We start from the raw sequence: 18542 nt of genomic DNA, 5'->3' as shown, positions 1-18542 counted from the left end.
ACACTCATGGGACCCTTGCTTACCAGGGTGTATCTTAGAACCAACCAGGATCATTGTTGAATAGATCGAAATACTATCTCTGCCCCTAGAAAGTCCTGGATCAGAATCCAGGAAGTGGGGAGTGCTGTCTTCCTTTGATGTCATGGTCAGATCATCATTTTACCTGGGGAAACAGTGACTTGGCAAACCCCTCCTTCCTTTCGTACCATGCTCTGGGCACTGGGGCCATTGATGAGCAATGAATGGGTGGGGGCGGGGGAGGGGGTGCTTCAGTGACATCACAGATGTCGGTCCATACCAGGTCAGCTTTCCCTCTCCCTCATCACCCCCTTCCTTCGGCCAAAGTTTGTGTGCTGGACCTGTAGGACATGAAGTCATATGTGACCCTTCCTTGGGCTGGATGCTGTCATCTGGCCAGATAAACTAACAGGCTAGGAGATCCAGCTGGGGCTGGCTGTACTTTGCCCACGTCTGTTACAACATATGGTATACTCACTTGAAGTGACTGACAGAGCTATTTAATTTTACAGTTTGTCTGATGCCCCCACCCAAATACCATGCATACCGTCATGTGCTGATGCAAAACGGCATTTGTGAGCAGTCTCAACTTGGTTTCAATCACGGATTTCACGAAAGGAACACTTAAAAATTGGATTTGAACTCCACAGCTCCCAGGATAGGGCAGAGCTGGATGGAAACATCTGGAGATGTACCCGGGAACAGGGCCCACCATGTTCCTCGGGAGGAAATCGAGGCGGCAAGATTGACGCCCAAGGACTCATCCAGCCAGTTGACACGAGCCTAGAACCTTCCGCCTGACTTCCAACCAATACTCTTTCCAGCCCGGGCTGTCATCACACTTGATGTTTTGCTTCATGTACAAAATAAGGCCTCTCAGAACCTTTCCCGGAACTGGACCTTTGGACCTCAAAATGGTTTAATGTACACTTTTGGGAAGGGAGAGCCACAAGGCCTCTAAGTGGTTTTGATCAAGTTTGCCAATATTTACACCGTTGGATAATCTTCATGAACTTCATAAATAATGTAAATTCCTACAAAGTGAGTTAACCGTGAGCTACGGTGGTCTTTCGAAAAATCTATGTTACACAATCATCCTGACAAAGTTAACAACTCGATGGAATACCGAAGGTAACCACTGATTGCACTCGCTGCCATTGACCATTTTAAGTGTGACTATTTTTAAAATACTGTATGCCTCATTACGCTGGGCTCTGAAAATGAGAAATTTGCTTTAACTGCATTGTTTTGAATTGCTGAGAGAAGAATCTATCAACCACAAGGTGCCCTGCTGCTGAACTCAGCCAAAAAGCTGTTAATAACCCCAGCAGATGTTTCAGCTTTTTAGGCCAATAGACTCCCTCTCTCCCTGCCCTCCCCTTTCTAGAATCTGATGCCAATATGACTGAACTCCAGTTTCTGTGGTTGCTGCCTCCGTGGCCGCCTCCACCAGAGTCAGTGATACTAGAGCTGCTGAGGAATTGATTCTTGAAACAACCAGTTGCAACACAGCCCCAGCCCTTTAAGGTCAAAGCATTATTGCTTTTACCGTTAGAAGTTTAAATCTTCAGGGGGGAAATGAAGGTAAGGGCACCGAATCTGTAGTCCTGTTCTGTCGTCTGCCTTCATTGCCAGTCATTTCATTCCACTTGTTGTGGTTTGTCCCCACGCTCAGAGTCCATTTCTCAGACTGATCAGGGCATTGGGCTTGCCGGGTAAAGGTCATTAATACATCGAGTCCCCACCGGTCGCTGAGGGATGTTGGGTTAGCAGCTTTACAAAGGGGGCCTCTGTGTGATGTGCAGTTTGGGATGGTTGTTTGCCTAATACCGCAAGGCTTAGAATGCCCTGACCTTAGCAGTTCTGCAATATTAGAAGTGTGTCTTATAAATACAGCTACATCCCTGTGAGATGGGTACAATATGAGGGCATATGAGGCCACGGCAATCCCAGATGGGGATTTGTCAACTTCTCTGGATAAACCTTACGTCTTAACTTGAAATTAAATCTACATTCCAAGGCTTTCCAAATGAGAAGACATTTTTTAAAAGGGAGGGGAAGATGCTCCCCCTTCTCCCACTTGCCTGCCCGCCTCCCCATACTCACTTATTTCGGAAAGAGCGCTTTAAGGCACCCCAGTGACAGCAGGGTGACCAAGAAAACACAGGTGCACCATGTTTATGGAACATCACATTGGCTAGGAACACATCCGAACTGCGCATCTATACATATCACCATGCAGAGAATTGCCATTTCAAAGGGGGAAAAATTGAAAAGCAGAATTAAAGTTCATAAATACTTGGTTTCCTTATTTTGATGCAACACAAAGGCAGAATATCCAGGACCCTGTGGACCCCTATTGTCAGCTTCAGCATTCGCCAACCACAGTAATTCAACCCCAAAATCTCCGCTCTACACCATGCAGGCTATAAAAAGTAAGTACCTTTTCCCTCATGCCACCACCACCATATTGTCTGCAGGCTCTCCACACTGTGTATTTCTCTGTATCAGGAAAAGCTCAGGAATGCGGTGCGAGTCTTTTTTCTTCTTTTTCACCGGATAAAGTAATAGATTCCATTGTAACTCTTCAGTACACATGCGGAGGCACTCATTAATGCTAATGGAATCTGCATGTAGGTATTGAAGGGAAGATACTGTTGCCCGCACCTGTGTAGTCTTTATTTTCGTATCAGACCAAGCACAACACTGTATGCTCGAGAGTTCAATGGCACCTCCATCTTCTAATTCTGAAATTTAAGTAACTCGGATTAAAAATGATCCCAGTCATTCCGAAATTGGGTGTTCCCACTAGCAAATGGGATGGACGCTTCTGCTTAGATTACTATGATTCCAAGAGGCCAGTACCAGATGATGAGTCTTTAGTAAAATAAACAGCCAATGTTGTAATAATAAAATAGGCTAAAAAAAACACAGAAACTCCCTACTGAATCAGGACAGACTATCTCCTCATTATTAAAAAATTCCATATTAAATTACCCATATGCATCTCCAGAGGAGTGAAAACACAAGATGAGGAGAAGAGAATTGAAAACAATCATTGTTTAGTTGAGATTCCAGACCTGCCGGCAGTGAATATTGGTACTAGGCATTAATAAACTATGTGGAGGTGTCTGGGGCCCATGGAAATCCAGACCATGCACTTCATTAGGTCCTGAACTTCACCTGGAATCTTCTGCTGCGGTGATGATTTCCAAGCTGTTTTGTTCTTGATTATTTTCAGTCCAAGTAAAATGGACAATAAAGAGAAGATGCTTCTATAGATTTCCATGATGGATGTTCACGACCAAAATAACTTCACCATCTGATGTATTTCACAGTCTTAACTTAAAACAGACCCGGTATAATATGCTTGTACATCTGGCTCAGGTGGTTTCTTTGCCATATGTTTGTGAAATAATCCAAGGAGATGTTACAATTGTACCGTTCCCCTTGGGACCTGAACAAAATGTGCCCACAAAGAGTTACCTAATTATTCATTCCTGCCAACAACATCCTTGCCTAATAATAAGGGGGTGCTTAAAAATGAGACAATAGTGCTTTCAATCTTGAGAGATGTCAGTGCCACTTATTGTTTCGAAAACTGAAAGTCTTTTGCATTTTTTTAAATAAGAAAAAGATCCTTGGCCTTTAAAGCAGCACTCTGCAGGTGGTATATTTGGTATTCCTGTGGGGGGCAAATGTTGCCGTACTGATCAAGGCCAATGCTCCCCTGGAACTCAGTGGACCAGTAGCCACTGTGGGACTTAGTGACCCTAAAGGTGATAGTTATCTACAGAGTGGCTCTTCCGGTAATAGAACACATTAATGGAGAACTTTATAATTGGCAAATTGCTTTCATCTATGTCACCACATTGACTTCTCAAAACAACCTTGTAAAGCAGGGGGAAAAGGCCCACCTTATTTAGCCTTGTTGATTCTTTATAGCGCTAATTAGCCAGAAATGTGAGCATCTTTTTTAAATGAAAAAATTAAAAAATTTTTTAGTCTTGATCCCTAAGCCCCAGTTGCCACAATGCAGCTCTCGCTTTGAATCTGACAATCTGCTTTTTCCCCTGTTCCTGAACTTGCCTCCTTTTGTCCCATGACTCACTCTCTCAATGCTCTGTTGATTCAAAATACAAAATTTGATTTTGTTTCAAGGGTTAGAAAGGACACAAAACACAGTGGGGAAAGTAACTTAATGATTAAAATACAGGCCTACCCCGAAAATACAGATTTGAATGAGGCTCCAGGCCAGGTCAAAGGTCAAATGGATAAATCATGCTCTTGGCCTAGCTTTCTCCACCACTAAATCAATTTGAAAGAATGTGGCAAAGATAAAGATACCAGCCAATAAATCTCTAGGCATGTGTTAATTGTGTATTTATGGAGATGCCAAATGCTAGGAGAGTTGTGTTTCCATAAGGATTAGGCTGCCAGACCCTAAAGGGCCAGATTAGTATAGGCATTGTTTTTCCCCAGAATCCAAATCTCAGGGTCAAACAGGACACAAAGAATGAGAAAAGGAGGCTAGGAGATTTGCCTCGGGTTACCCAGTTCATAAATGGGTCTGTCCATTTGTGTCCAAGATGCTCATTTAAAACACCTGGGAACTACCAAGGACCTACCTTCATTCTACTTTGCTAGTTAACCTTAACAGTTTTGGATCACTCAATAGCCAATATTTTCTGGATATATATTCCCCACGAGAGGAAAAGTGAGTTATTATGAAGAAGTAATTGAATACTGGTCTCTTGTTCAGGTAAGAGATTCCCCAGGCAAGATTTTTTTCCCACTCATGGCAATTAGACTTTCTGAAAATTCCTTCACTCTCTTAATGCTTACTGAGTGCCTACTAGTATATCCCATGCTGTGGATACAAAGTTGAGAAAGCAAGGTCCTACGCTCAGGGCATTTAAACAAGCAGAGACTCAGACTTGCAAACAAGTCAATCTGATAAGATTTACAAAATCGGATGATCCACAAAGTTGACTGGGACATTAGGATAACACATTTCAATCCGTCCTGGAAAACTTCTCCGAGGAAAGAGAAGTATGAATAGGTGTTTTCCAGGCAGACAAAAGATTTCCAACTATAGGGTATGAGTCAGAGATGCTAATGATCGATCGTAAATTGAGGCAGAAACGTAATCAAGTTTTTGTATTTGAACTCTGGGGCTACTATGAAAGCGTGGGCGGGGCGGGGCGGGGGGAAGGGTTGGTGGAAATGGAAGTTCCTGGAGAGAAATGTCAAGGATTATATTGCAGTGGGTAAGGGAGTCAGTGGACCTGATCAAGTAACATGGTAGCCGCCTCAAAATGCGTCTCGAAATGCACGTTTCCTTGAAGTCTGTTTTACCTGATATTTACTGACATGACAGATAAGCGAGAGTCGAATACATAGGGATGCGTTGCCTGGAATGTGAGAAAGGGGTCCAAGGATCCCAGAATGGTGGCTTGGGAAACTGAGGGAAGGGTCTAACATTCACTCATATGAAGAATCTAGGAGGGAGAGAGGCTTTTGTGTAGTAAATAGGTATGGGCCCCAAAGCAGAGATGTTCTATTCTGAACATCCTGAGTTTGCAGTGCCTGTGGGATACCCAGGTGGAACCTGTTTAGAAAACAGTTGGGAGATATGGGCTCAGGATAGAGATTTAGATGTAAAACCTTGGGACCCAAGACTTTCCCCAAAAGTGAATGGGAAAGAAAACCCTGGCGTTTAAGGAGAGGGGAGAGAAATAGAACCCAGTCAAGGCACCAGAAAGGAGTAACCAGTGCAGAGGTAAAGGAGGAGAGAGAGAGAGATGGGGGCAGGGGGGAGGGGGGGGATATTGTGAAAGGCAAACCAGAATTGCAAGCCTGGGAGAATAGTCAACAGGCAGGACAAGTCATATAAGATGAGAATTTTCAATGCGTCAGGAAGTGAGCAGGGCAACTTCAGTGCACTGACGTGCCTACAGCCAGGTTAGAATGGTTCCAGCAGTGAATGTGTAATGTGGAGTCGGAGTGAGGAAATCCAGCTTGCGCTTTGTGAGAGAAGGGCTGTCAAAAAAAGAAACTTAGGGGTGCTAAAAAAATTAGCTATTTAAATAGGTTTTGTTTTTTATTTTTTTTAATTTTTTTTTTTTTTCAACGTTTATTTTATTTTTTGGGACAGAGAGAGACAGAGCATGAACGGGGGAGGGACAGAGAGAGAGGGAGACACAGAATCGGAAACAGGCTCCAGGCTCTGAGCCATCAGCCCAGAGCCTGACGCGGGGCTCGAACTCACGGACCGTGAGATCGTGACCTGGCTGAAGTCGGACGCTTAACCGACTGCGCCACCCAGGCGCCCCAGGTTTTGTTTTTTAAAGGAGAGGGATGAACATATTTGTACACTGAGGGGAACAGCCAATGGAGCATCGGAGGTAAGAAAAGGACCTTGCTGATAAAGCAAGTTTTCTAAGGAGGCAAGGCGGAATAATACCCCATAGCACCAGTGGACAGAGTTGCCTTTGACAGGAAAACTGTCTTTTGCTAGCAGTGGGGACAGGGAAAGGATGGGTGCAGAGGTGGAGGGGCTTGTGGCTGAATGGGTGGGAAAATGAAGGACGCCATTTTTGATGGCGGCCAGTCCCTGACTTAGAAACAAGGTCATCCCAAAGAGAAGATTGAAAGCTTTGAAGAGTGGTAAAGGTTTGGAATAGCAGCTGAGGGAAATGGGAGAAGCACATGTAATAGGACTGCTGAGTAACACTGAAGGCAAAACTGAGATTAGTTTCACTCCAGATTTATGGTCTCCATTCTCTATGGTTGTGATTTTTCTTTTTCCTCCAGCAGAGCAGTGCTCAAGGAATGTTTACAGCTAAGGAGGCTCCATGGAGGATTGCTTGAAGGACATGAAGTCCATCTGTCTCCCTAGATAGTTTAGATTATATCTCAAGGTCAAGGTAAGCCATCCAAACTAAATACTTGAACCATATAGTTTGAGCTCCTTTTACTTTTACTCACGTTTAGTGAATTGCATGCTGGCATTGGGCCCCGGCTTGCATTGTGGGACCAACAAGAAACAATCATCGGCCTGTCAGCCTTCGTTGTTAGCATCATGGAGGACGTTGAGAAAGCCACTAGCCTTCCAACCAGCATGCCCACTCGTGAGGGCACAAAGAGCCATTTCCCTTACACCCAATGCCGGAAAACAATAGGTTTTTCATTAGCAACAACAATATGTGTATCTGGGGGTACAGCGAGGGATGGTCAAGAGCAGAGTCTTGAAACCACAAAGCTTGGGTTCAAATCCAGCATCCCTCATGTAGCAGCTCGTTGACCTTGACCCTCTTAATTTCTCTGAGCCTCAGTTTCCTTGTTTGTAAAATAACAAAAATAATCCTACCTACCTCATAAGGCTGCAGTAAAAATTAAAAGACACAATCAGTGTAGACGTGTTTAGCACCGTTGTCTGGCAAATCATAAGTCCACCACACATGTTTGCCATTATTGTTGTTGTTGCAATTATTATTTTACAGCTGCTCTTCTTTGGTTTTGTGTTTATGTTTTGCTTTCATCCTCACAGTGGCATGAATTTGCATGTATTAATTCACCTCTGGTTTCCAGTTAATATTCTTTCTTTCTTTTGTTCTTTACCTATAGCCCACTTATTTGTTATCTGCGATCCACCTGGCATCATTTTGCAATGAGGCAGAACACCAAAAAGTAAACTGAAAGAGGCCTTAAGCCAATCAATAGTTATGAGGATACGTCTGTCTATTTTTGCTCTTGATTTGAGAAGAGTTTCCAAGATGGTAAAGAGGGCTTGGAACTTTCCTTTCCCACATTTGTGTCTCGAAATGCACGTTTCCTTGAAGTCTGTTTTACCTGATATTTACTTTTCTTACAATCATTCTTGATTGGCCCCTACAGGGATTTAGACCTAACTCAATATTTGCTCAGACACTTCTCCTTGTGAATAAACAGCATGCTAATTTAATTGGGGAGAGGGTTGGATTATTGTAGTTTGAGAAAAAGCTATAGTTTCATGGTGGGATCGGGGCCAGACTTGCTAGTCAGAGGGCCTGCCTTTGGCTGTGGCTCTGGCATTCGCAGCTCTCTGTCGTCGAACCTCCCTTGCTTCGGTTCTGTGGCGGAGTAGGGTTAACAATAGTGATCTCACAGTGTGGTTGCAAGAAATAAAGAAGGCGCTCAGCAGAAATGAGTTGAATCTGCATGTGGCGCAAGAGACAGCGTTCCAATTGCCATTCAAACTTGCACTTGAGGGGCGGCTGGGTGGCTCAGTCGGTTGAGCGCCGACTTCGGCTCAGGTCACGATCTCGCGGTCTGTGAGTTCGAGCCCCGCATCGGACTCTGTGCTGACAGCTCAGAGCCCGGAGCCTGTTTCAGATTCTGTGTCTCCCTCTCTCTGACCCTCCCCCATTCATGCTCTGTCTCTCTCTGTCTCAAAAATAAATAAACGTTAAAAAAAAAAAAAAATTAAAAAAAAACAAAAAAACTTGCACTTGAAAAATTGGACCAAGTAATTCAAACTTCTTTTAAACATATTTATTTAGTTAGTTATTTTTATTTAATGTTTATTTGTTTTTGAGGGAGAGAGAGTGCGAGCAGGGAAGGGGCAGAGAGAGAGAGGGAGACAACAGAATCTAAAGCAGGCTCCAGGCTCTGAGCTGTCAGCACAAAGCCCTATGTGGGGCTCGAACTCATGGACTATGAGATCATGACCTGAACCGAAGTTGGACACTGAAACTACTGAGCTACCCAGGCAGCCCTTCTTTTCAACATATTTAAAGGCAACCCAAACATACTTATCGTACTCAACTTAATTATTTGAACTTTGAAATTTACATACTAGCCATTTAGGAATATTTAGTCAAGAGGTGCCTGGGTGGCTCAGTCAGTTAAGCATCTGATTCTTGGTTTCAACTCAGGTCATGATCTCACGGTTTTGTCAGTTTGAGTCCCCTGTCAGGCTCCACATGGAGCTTGTTTGGGACTCTCTCTCCCTCTCTCTCTCTGGGCCCCTCCCTGATTCGTGCTGTCTGTCTCTCTCAAAATAAATACATAAACTTTAAAAAAGAAAAAAAAAAGTATTTAGGGGAGCCTGGGTGGCTCAGTCCATTAAACGTCCGACTTCGGCTCAGGTCACCATCTCGCGGTTTGTGGGTTCGAGCCCTGCGTCCGCCTCTGTGGTGACAGCTCGGAGCCTGGAGCCTGTTTGTGATTCTGAGTCTCCCTCTCTCTCTGCTCCGCCCCCACTCATGATCTGTCTCTCAAAAATAAATAAACATTTAAAAAAAATTTTTTTAAAGAGTATTTAGTCAAAAGTCAAAACAAAAAACTTTAATTCCCTTTTAAGAATAGTCAAGGACTTTCATCTTTGTGTCAGAATATCACTGTGACCTGTAATGTCATCAGAGAAACATGAAAACTCTCCCAGATTGTATTCTTTGCCTCCTCCTAAATAAATAATCTGAAAAACCCCTTGATACACAAATCACATCTGCTTTATCTCCTGGCAGGTAACAGCTCTTGGTTTTTGTCTTGTTTCTCTCACTGTTACTGTTGGTGTTTTCTTGCTGTATGGACCGATAAGTTCATGCGGATGAAAGGCAGCTTTGGTTTTGTTTCAAATCAAAGCGTGTGGGTGTGGGATGGTTTATCCCACATGTTGATATCAGAAGGAGAGCGGAAAGGGTTGGGAGCGATGCCTGACGGAAATCAGAGGTCTTCCTTCTGCGTCTGCACCCCCCCACCCCCTGGCTGAACTTGGAGACCCGGAGGGCAGGGCGTGTTGCTGATGGGCCACTCCCACCCACCGCCGAACACCCCGAGAAATCAGTGTCGGGCAGCACAAAAAGAGCCCGACTACAATGGTTGGTCTTCAAAGGGGCTCATTTATTATATCGCTCAGTGCCCCACAGAGTTGCTCGAAGCTCGTAACTGCCACTGATTTCAAAGAGAGCTCTGAACTTGCATACGCTTCACAAGGCACGGCGCGGGATGAGAAATAGTCTGAGTGGCTTGAAGCCATGTTCAGACATTTTTTAATGTTCGTAAATGTCTTTGGCACCATCAGTTTCACATAGAAACCCACTTACCTCCTGCCGCAAAGTGTGAAATAAAGCCATTTTCAAGCCTGGGTAGGGGATGGTCTGGAAATTGGGCTAAATCTTAAAACTGCATGAAGACTGAAAATAGGATTCACAAGCTGGGGCTCAGCTCTCACTAAATCACTTCTAAAGTCAGGTCACCGCGACCCCCTGCTCTGCCAGATAATGTCAGCGCCGTCTTTAAAGGGTTAAGACGGTAAAATGTGGTCACCTTAGTAGCTCCCAAACTGAGGGCCCCCAGCTCCAAGGCATCCCCAAATAAGTGGTCCATTGGAAGGAAACACTATTTCAACCGGGGTTTGATGGGGACTCTAACTGGCACAGCCCTGGGGAGCCTCGGGTTAGAGATTAACATTTCCTACCACCCCCCTGTCTCAAGAGATGCTGTGGGTCCCCGCTTCATCTAGGAGGTTTGTGGGAGTCAGAGTAAGATCCGTCAAAGGCATTCTTATTTACCACTTGCAGAAAGATCAGACATATGCCCCGAATTCTGTTTCTGTGGCTCTCCAGTCCCCACTACAAGGAGAGAGAGAGAGTTTCCTTGGGGACTCAGAAGTGACTTCTATACTCCGGGAGGCTCTTGGGTAAGTAACTGCAGAGCCCTCTGAATGGCTTTATGAGTGCCTTGCTTTTAGAAGGATGCAGGAAAAAAGTGTCCAATCCGTAGTCACTGTTCAATAAACATTTACTAAATCTTGGGCAATGTGTTGTATTAGCCACCGTCCTTAGTAAGAAACAAAAAGTTATTTATTGGGAGAAAAGGAATTAAATAACGAGACATTCGTTGTGGTTTTCAGAAATCCAGAAACTCCCTCCACAAATTTGAAGCCATACAGCCTCTTCAAGAAAGTATTTTGCCAAGCATTTATCTACTACAAATCCTCACTATTTCTTTATTCCCTTAACCAACGCTTGCTGAGCTCCCGATACAAGCCCATGTTAATTCCACTTGCTGGGGTTCAGCAGCCAACAAAGCAGCCCAAAGTTTCACCCTCAGTGAGCTTGTGTCTTAGTGGTGAAGACACATGATAAAGTAAATACAAAAGCTCTCGAGAATCTGAGATGGTGGGAGAGAAGCAGGAGAGAGCAGGCGGAGAGGGGGTACAATTTGAGAGGAGATGGAATTGTGAGGTCCTTTGAGTAAAGAACTTTTAGGGAGCCTTCCTTTTAAGTGCTTGCCTTTTTTATCTTTCTGTTCGTTCAAATGTTGTTAGAAAGGAACTCAGAATTACCTGTGACATCTTTTTAAAACTTAAGAAGTGGGGTGCCTGGGTGGCTCAGTCAGTTAAGCGTCTGGCTTTGGCTCAGGTCATGATCTCTCAGAGTTCGTGAGTTCGAGCCCCACAGCAGGCTCTGCGCTGACAGCTGGGAGCCCAGAGCCTTCTTCGGATTCTGTGTCTCCTTCTCTCTCTGCCCCTCCCCTGCTCATGCTCTGAAAAATCTCTCTCTCTCTCAAAAATAGATAAACGTTAAAAAAAACTTTTTTAAGAAAAGAAGTGAAGACATCTTGCCCAAAGGATGAGAAGGCAAATCAGCCCTGCTCCCAGGTCCTGGCCACGGTTTGGCTGTGCTGTGATGCAACCACGAAGCACGTCCCACGGAAACAGGCCTACCACCTGGTCTCGTGCTCTGCACACAGTGAGGGCTCAGTAAATGCTGTTCACCTACACATAAGATCCATAGTCTTAGATCAGCTCTAAAAGTAATGTTTGTTTGTTTTTTGACAAAAAGACTGTCTCCATGTTTGTGTGGGTAGATACAGCCGTAGAGACAGATGAGGCATCACAAATGGTTCCTGGGAATTTATCAAACCATATTTATTCACGGTAGCATCCCTAAATTTCCCCATCGTCAATATAAATACCTCTGACAAATCTATCTTCACTTACCGCTGCCCTTAAATATTTGAGGCAAAATGCCAACAGGCTGTTTCCCTCCTTTCTGGCCCATCTCCTTATCTCTGAGATGCGACAGCCACCGCTACCCCTAAAACACGACATATTTCTATCCTTTCTCCCTTCCTTCCCCCTTCCTTTGATCCCTCCTTTTCTTTCTTCGGTGTCTGCGCTGTGCCAGGCATGTTGAACTCCAACAGGCTCCATCCCAACCATGCTAAAAACAATGAACTCTTAATATAGGTACTGTTAGAAACAGCAAAAAGAACCGTGTAGAACGGAAAGACATGAGAGCCAGTAATATTTTTTATTGGAGAACATTTCTCAGGAGAATATATGAGTGCTGCTGCCACTCATATCACTCACTCGTACCCTCCCTTATGCCCAGCAGTTGACAAGTCCTCTTACACGTGTATCTCATACGTTCCTCTAAATTGTTGTTTCTCAAAGTGTGGTGCCTGACCAACAGCAGCAGCAGCTCCTGGAGATTTCTGGAAATGCAGAAGCCCAGGCTCCACCCCAAAACCTCCTGAAACAGACTACCTTTTAATAAGATCCTCTAGAGCTTGGTAGTTTGAGGACCTGTACTCTCAATAGTCCTGTGAGGGAATTGGAAATTCTCTTGCCTATTTGACAGAGAAGGAAGAAGCAAAACTGGTGTGTGTTGGGGGGAGGGGCGGTGGCACTTCGGTGGCTCAGTTTGTTGAGCATCCGACTCTTGATTTCGGTTCGGGTTATGATCCCACAGTTTGTGAGTTTGAGCCCGCATTGGGCTCTGCACTGACAGTGCAGAGCCTCCTTGGGATTCTCTCTCTTTCCCTCTTTGTCTCTCTGCCCTTCCCTGGGCATGTGCACTCTTTCTCTGTCTCTCTCAAAAATAAATAAACGTAGAAAGAAAGAAAGAAAGAAAGAAAGAAAGAAAGAAAGAAGAAAGAGGAAAGGGAAAAGAAAAGAAAAGAAAAGAAAAGAAAGAGAGAAAGAGAGAAAGAAAAGAAAGGAAAGAAAGAAAGAAACAAAACTGGGATCCAAAGATATTCATTTAACTAATAGATAACAAGACAGGAGTCAAAGACCAATCTTCTTTCCACAAAACTATGTCCCCTCTTTGGACACTCTTAGAGGAAACTGTCGCATGCCTCTTTTTGGATCTGACATCGCCCAGCCCAGTATTTCATAAGGAGCATCTGTACAGTAATTATAGCCTGATATTGTCCCCTGGTGGTAAGTCGGCAAATGTTAATCTCCTACGTGATTATATATTCCTTGGTAGGCTGGTCTTGCTGTCTCTTGTCTGAAAGGTCTAAGGTTAATTACATGAAAGAAATTTCAGATTTGGAAATTTCTCCGATTTTTTCCAATTCCTTATCAGAGAAGAACATCTTCACTGGTTCACATAATTTTTGAAGTTTCTATTGCGGTTTTGTTTTCCTAAAGCAGGTTCTTAAGTGTTTCGTCGAAAAGGGAACAGCCACTAACTCAGAGGAAGCATTTCTTTGTGCACCAGACTCGTACTCTCTATGTGTTGTCTCCTGATTCTCGGAGAGACCTAAGAGATTGGCTCCGTTACCCTGTTTTACTTTGTGGAGGCTGAGAGTCAAAGGAGACACGTGTGGCAGTGCCGGGAACCAAGTCAGATTCCATCCTACCTTGCTGGCCTCTTCGTAGAAGTAAGTCTTGCCTGAATTGGAAGGTGACCCAAGGCAGGGGAAGGGATTATCATGCCCTTCTGTCTTTTGTCACCACTGACGATATGACATTTACCACCCACCCACCGTATTTTTTAAAGGAGAAAAGTGGCCACCGAACTCTTCCTGGTTTTAAGGGTGAAGTAACAGGCCTGAAATCAAAACAAAGAGGAACCAACTCAACTAGAGGGATGCAAGTTACATAGGCAGAACCTCCCCGTAATGGACCAGAAATTCAACCCAGCAGTCTTGCCGGGCAACATACTTGGGAAAGCCCTTTTCTTCACCACACAAATTGGCTAAAATCCAGACGTAGGATCGAAGCAAGTCTCTCTAAACTGGTTCGCCTTAAATTCTTCGTGCTCAACAGAGAAGCAGAGAATTTCTGACTCTAAGAAAAGAGAATGAATAGATTTCTCACTGAGAAAGACATCATCTCCCAGGCTCTCTTGTATCTGTGTTCTCAAAACTCCAGCCCTGTCAGCTCAGTCCCAGCTGAGACTCTGGACCGAAATATCCTCTTGTGTTACTCTCCGGGAGTCTGCAGATAGTTCGTGTACAAGCCGCTCCACTCGTCTTAAGGATTTAAATAGAGTTATAACTACTCAGATTTTAATATATGCTACAACTGTTTTGCTGGCTTGGCATTTAAGGATGCAAACTTTCCAATCTCTTCTAGAAGCATGACACCATAAAAGGGACTACCGTAATTAGGAATAAAACTGTGTAGTCCTCATTAACCAGAAAAGCACTTTCTAAACCCAGGGAGGCTCTACTTCTATTCCAAGAAAAGTTAAGAAAACGGTGTTTCTAGAACCCAATAAAGATTTTGGGTCAACTTGTCCTCTCTGGAATTGACTGGGATTGATGTGACATGCCTTTAAAAGGCAAAGGAACAACAAATATTTCTAGCAGAAGAGACCTAAGTGGAGAAAAGGCTGAAGGATCATGTTAAGCTCAATCTTGTTTCAAGTTGTGCTATTATTTAAGTCTTGATTGCCCAAATTCATTCAGCCTTAGTGCATTGTGATAGAGCCTGCCCTTATTAGCCAAGGACGTTATGGTAACTGGTTGTGGGTCTACTGTTCTCATGGTTACAACATGTGACCAGAAGAATGCTTTCTGAATTGAGGCCGGGAGTGATAAGCCCCTGGTGACTCAAAATAGCTAAGGAGTGTATATAAAACCAGGCACAAGCTAGTCTCAAAGATAATTGCAGGCTTTACTTTAGTTCTTTAATCTCCACATCCATTTCTGTCCTGCCAGAACTGTCTACACAGGGGCCTCACCACGGCTTTAGTCACAGTAAGAACCAAGTGTTTTATAAGCTGGTACCTTCTTATACCTGTCCAAGGGGATTTGGTCACTCAAATCACAAATGAACCATGTTAGAAGGGGTTTGGCTGTGAGGCAGTCCCACACGTAGGAGGAAGACAAGAACATTCTGGAGGAATTTGATTTATTTATGTTTTCTGCATAGTACTTGGGATGTGTCTGCTTCCTGGAAAAGCTACATTGATAGATTGCAGGGATCAGAATATCTAGCTCTAATTCTCTCTTTTTGCCAAAATTCTTATCACCCATGTTTTAAAACCTAATTAAGCTGTGGTTCATTTATAACAAAAGGACACCAGACAGGATGCTGGCTCTAATCTCTGCTTTGTCACCAACCAGCTCTGGGGCTGTAGGCAAATGAGCTTTCCACCGGAACTCTGTTGTTTTGTCTTGTAATCATAACACCTGAATTTATTAAACACTTTCTCCGAAGTAGGGGTTAAGCCAAGCACTTTGACCAGAGTATCCCATTTAAACCTCACATACCTCCCCAAGGTGGGTACTGTTACTACCTCCATTTTGCAGACGAGGAAACTGAGGCACAGAAAGACTGAACAGCTTGTCCAAAGTCACACAACTGGGATGCAAAAGAGCCAGGATTTTAACAAGTTTCCTGAGCCTGCACTCTAAACCCCTGGGCTGCATGTTTCTCTGATTCCCCCGCTCACCCAGCATAGGAGGACTTCTTGCTCCAGAAATCCCTAACTACTTAGAGATGATTTGGTTTAACTCATGTGGCTCATCTGAGCTATTGTGTGCTATTTCATTTCTTAATTTTCTAAATCCTTTTTTTGTTTCTAAAATCTTGTTTCCTCGACTGAGTAAAAATGTCTGAATGAGTCCATGGAAAGACCTTCTTGAGGATGGTTTAGGTTTTATGCCCTTTATAGATCCCTTCTTTTACCAATGGAAATAATAATGCCTGGCTTAAAGGGAGGCTCCAAGCAAAATGTCTGTAAGTTGAAAAACACTGTATGAATAGCATTTGTTACTCATATTTTAAAATACCCTTTCAGGGAAGCCTTTCTTTCTTTCTTTCTTTCTTTCTTTCTTTCTTTCTTTCTTTTTAATGTTTATTTATTTTTGAGAGAGACAGACAGAGAGAGAGAGAGAGAGAGAGAGTGCAAGATGGGGAGGGGCAGAGAGAGAGGGAGACACAGAATCTGAAGCAGGCTCCAGGCTCTGAAACTGTCAGCACAGATCCTGACGCAAGGCTCGAACTCACGAACTGTGAGATCATGACCTGAACTGAAGTCGGACCCTTAACCGACTGAGCCATCCAGGCGCCCCAGGGAAGCCTTTCTCACATGATGTATTCTTCATAGCGCGGAGCACTGTGCCCTCAGAGTTGTGAGGTGCTGAAGAGGATGTGTTGATCATTACTTTGATTGCACTTTGCAATTAAGAAAAGAATTCTTAAATGCATTTTTATTTACCTTCACACCATAAATTGATGTAGCAGGAGGAACAGTTTAATGGAGATACTGAAGCAAAGGAAGAGAACTAACATTGACTGAGGACCTGAATTTGTCCTAGATACTATTTCACTAAATTCCCACCATCTGATCTGTAAGAAAGGTAAGCAAAAACCAAGCACAGAGAGGCGAGGTGGCTTCCATGGAACACACAGCTTTGGCTAAGAGTTAGGATTGAAACAGAGACCAGGGTTTTGCCATGCCACAGTGAAGATGAATTTTCTTTAAGATTTTTGAGCCTGAAGCTCTATGTACATATTGTTCATGTATCATTATATTAAGATGTCTAAATTATTAGTCAACATTTTCATGAATACAATGATCAACCGTTAAAGCATAACATTAAGAATCCTAAAAGCACACTTTGGAAATGACCTTGAAGTCAGCAGGTGCAACAACCAGTCCATGGCTTTTCCAGCTCCTACTTGAACACCTCCCGTGATGTGTAACTCACCATCCCCAGCCGGCAAACAATTTCATCTTTGAATACTTAGACAGCATTACCACTAGGCTCTCCCTCAGGCGCTTCAAACTTAAGATGCTTAAAACTTAGTTCATAAAGTACTTTCGTAATTTTGTTTACAGTTAATGGGGGAGTTGGGCTTACCAGAGGAGAATGAGTGCTACAAAAGGGAACATTATCCCATCAATAATTAACCACAGATTGCATTCTAAACAACCACTCACTTTTTCATTACTGAGGCCAAAGGAAAAAGCCAGTAAAAATTGTTACCCCGTCTCCCTGGGATTTTCCAAGATCCTCTTGTCTGAGCTTCAGTGCTCTATTTGCCTTAGAAGACAATTGTATCCATCAGGGTTCCCAGCAAGAAGCTGATGGTGCATTCAAACAGAACTTGAGGCAGGTTAATGAAGGGACATTTACAAAAGTATGGGCAGGGATCAGGGAAATCAACAGAGTATGGTGAAGCGTCCCCAGACCGGCAGTAGTGGAGAACTTAGTACCTGTGGACCAGAGAGGGTGAGGGGAAGGAGCAGATCCCAGAACCCAAGAAGGTCACCCTGGAAGATGATGACCCCCACATACACCGAGAAGAACTGTGGCCTGAGGTGGACATTTGCTGATGATTGGAAATTCAGCAGAGTGATAGACACCCTGACCTCACTATTTCTCACCGCCAGAGTTCTGCTGATGGCTGAGTTCTGCTGATGGCTCAGAGTTCGTGTTGGCATCAGTTGGAAGACGGAAGACAGGGAGCTTACAGTTCAGCAATGGCAGCCGCCTTCAGGACACAAAGCAAGGCACCACAATATTCCCCGAAACTTGTTTTTCCTCCTTATCCCCCTTTTGCTTTTATCTACACCTATTTCCCCCCATTTGCATCTACTAAATCAGCAATGGGAAGGAGAGCTAGTTTGAAAGTAGCCTTGGGTCATGGATGGAAATGATAATCCTATAGCTCTATTAGATTTTGCCATTAAAAGAGGTTAGCATTTGTCTCTTAGATTTCACGAATTAATTCTAAAAGCAATTGTGTGACCCCATTTCCACATTTTTGTGTCATAATTAGAAGACCAAATCTGCCAAGAAATCTATAGAAATACACACGCACAAATGTGCGCGCGCGCACACACACACACACACACACACACATTTGGAGGCTGTTTAGTGTTCACACATCAAATAAACTTTTCTTTTTCTCTGATTTCTTTCTGAGACTTTGTCTAATTGTTCTTTGTGAAAGCCTTTATTAAGCTTTAAATACTGCCAGTGTAAGTTCTAAGCTCTGAATTACTAGTCTAATTGCTTTCTCCCTCTCCCCAATATGTTCAAAGCCTTTCCTTTAGGGAATCATGTCTTAACTAAAGTTTTCTGAGATTAAAGTTTTCTGGGTAAGGGGTCTCAGAACCAGATTGTCCGATGGGGTCTGCTAACATGCTTGAAGATAGAGAGGGCTGACAAGAACTCATTTCAGACAAGCCAGCTCCATTGGGGAGACCATTGGTTGCAGAACCGTTGAGATGGATTGGACACAATTTGAACAAGTTCAAGGACATTTTTGCATCCATATTACT

The 18542-nt window shown here is 43.7% G+C and overlaps 1 long non-coding RNA gene across 1 annotated transcript; it reads left to right on the top strand.

The window, feature by feature from the left end:
• The first annotated feature begins 349 nt into the window (after nucleotides 1-349).
• On the top strand, nucleotides 350-6941 carry LOC132663662 (uncharacterized). Its single transcript, XR_013551603.2, has 4 exons — nucleotides 350-1149; nucleotides 2348-2453; nucleotides 6372-6425; nucleotides 6835-6941. It is a non-coding gene; the product is annotated as an uncharacterized LOC132663662 (long non-coding RNA).
• Nucleotides 6942-18542: the final 11601 nt, after the last annotated feature.

This window comes from Panthera onca, chromosome D4 (genome assembly GCF_046562875.1).
Source record: "Panthera onca isolate mPanOnc1 chromosome D4, mPanOnc1 haplotype 2, whole genome shotgun sequence".
Lineage (NCBI taxonomy): Eukaryota > Metazoa > Chordata > Mammalia > Carnivora > Felidae > Panthera > Panthera onca.
Note: the sequence above shows the minus strand (reverse complement) of the source record. Positions and strands in the feature narration are given on the sequence as shown.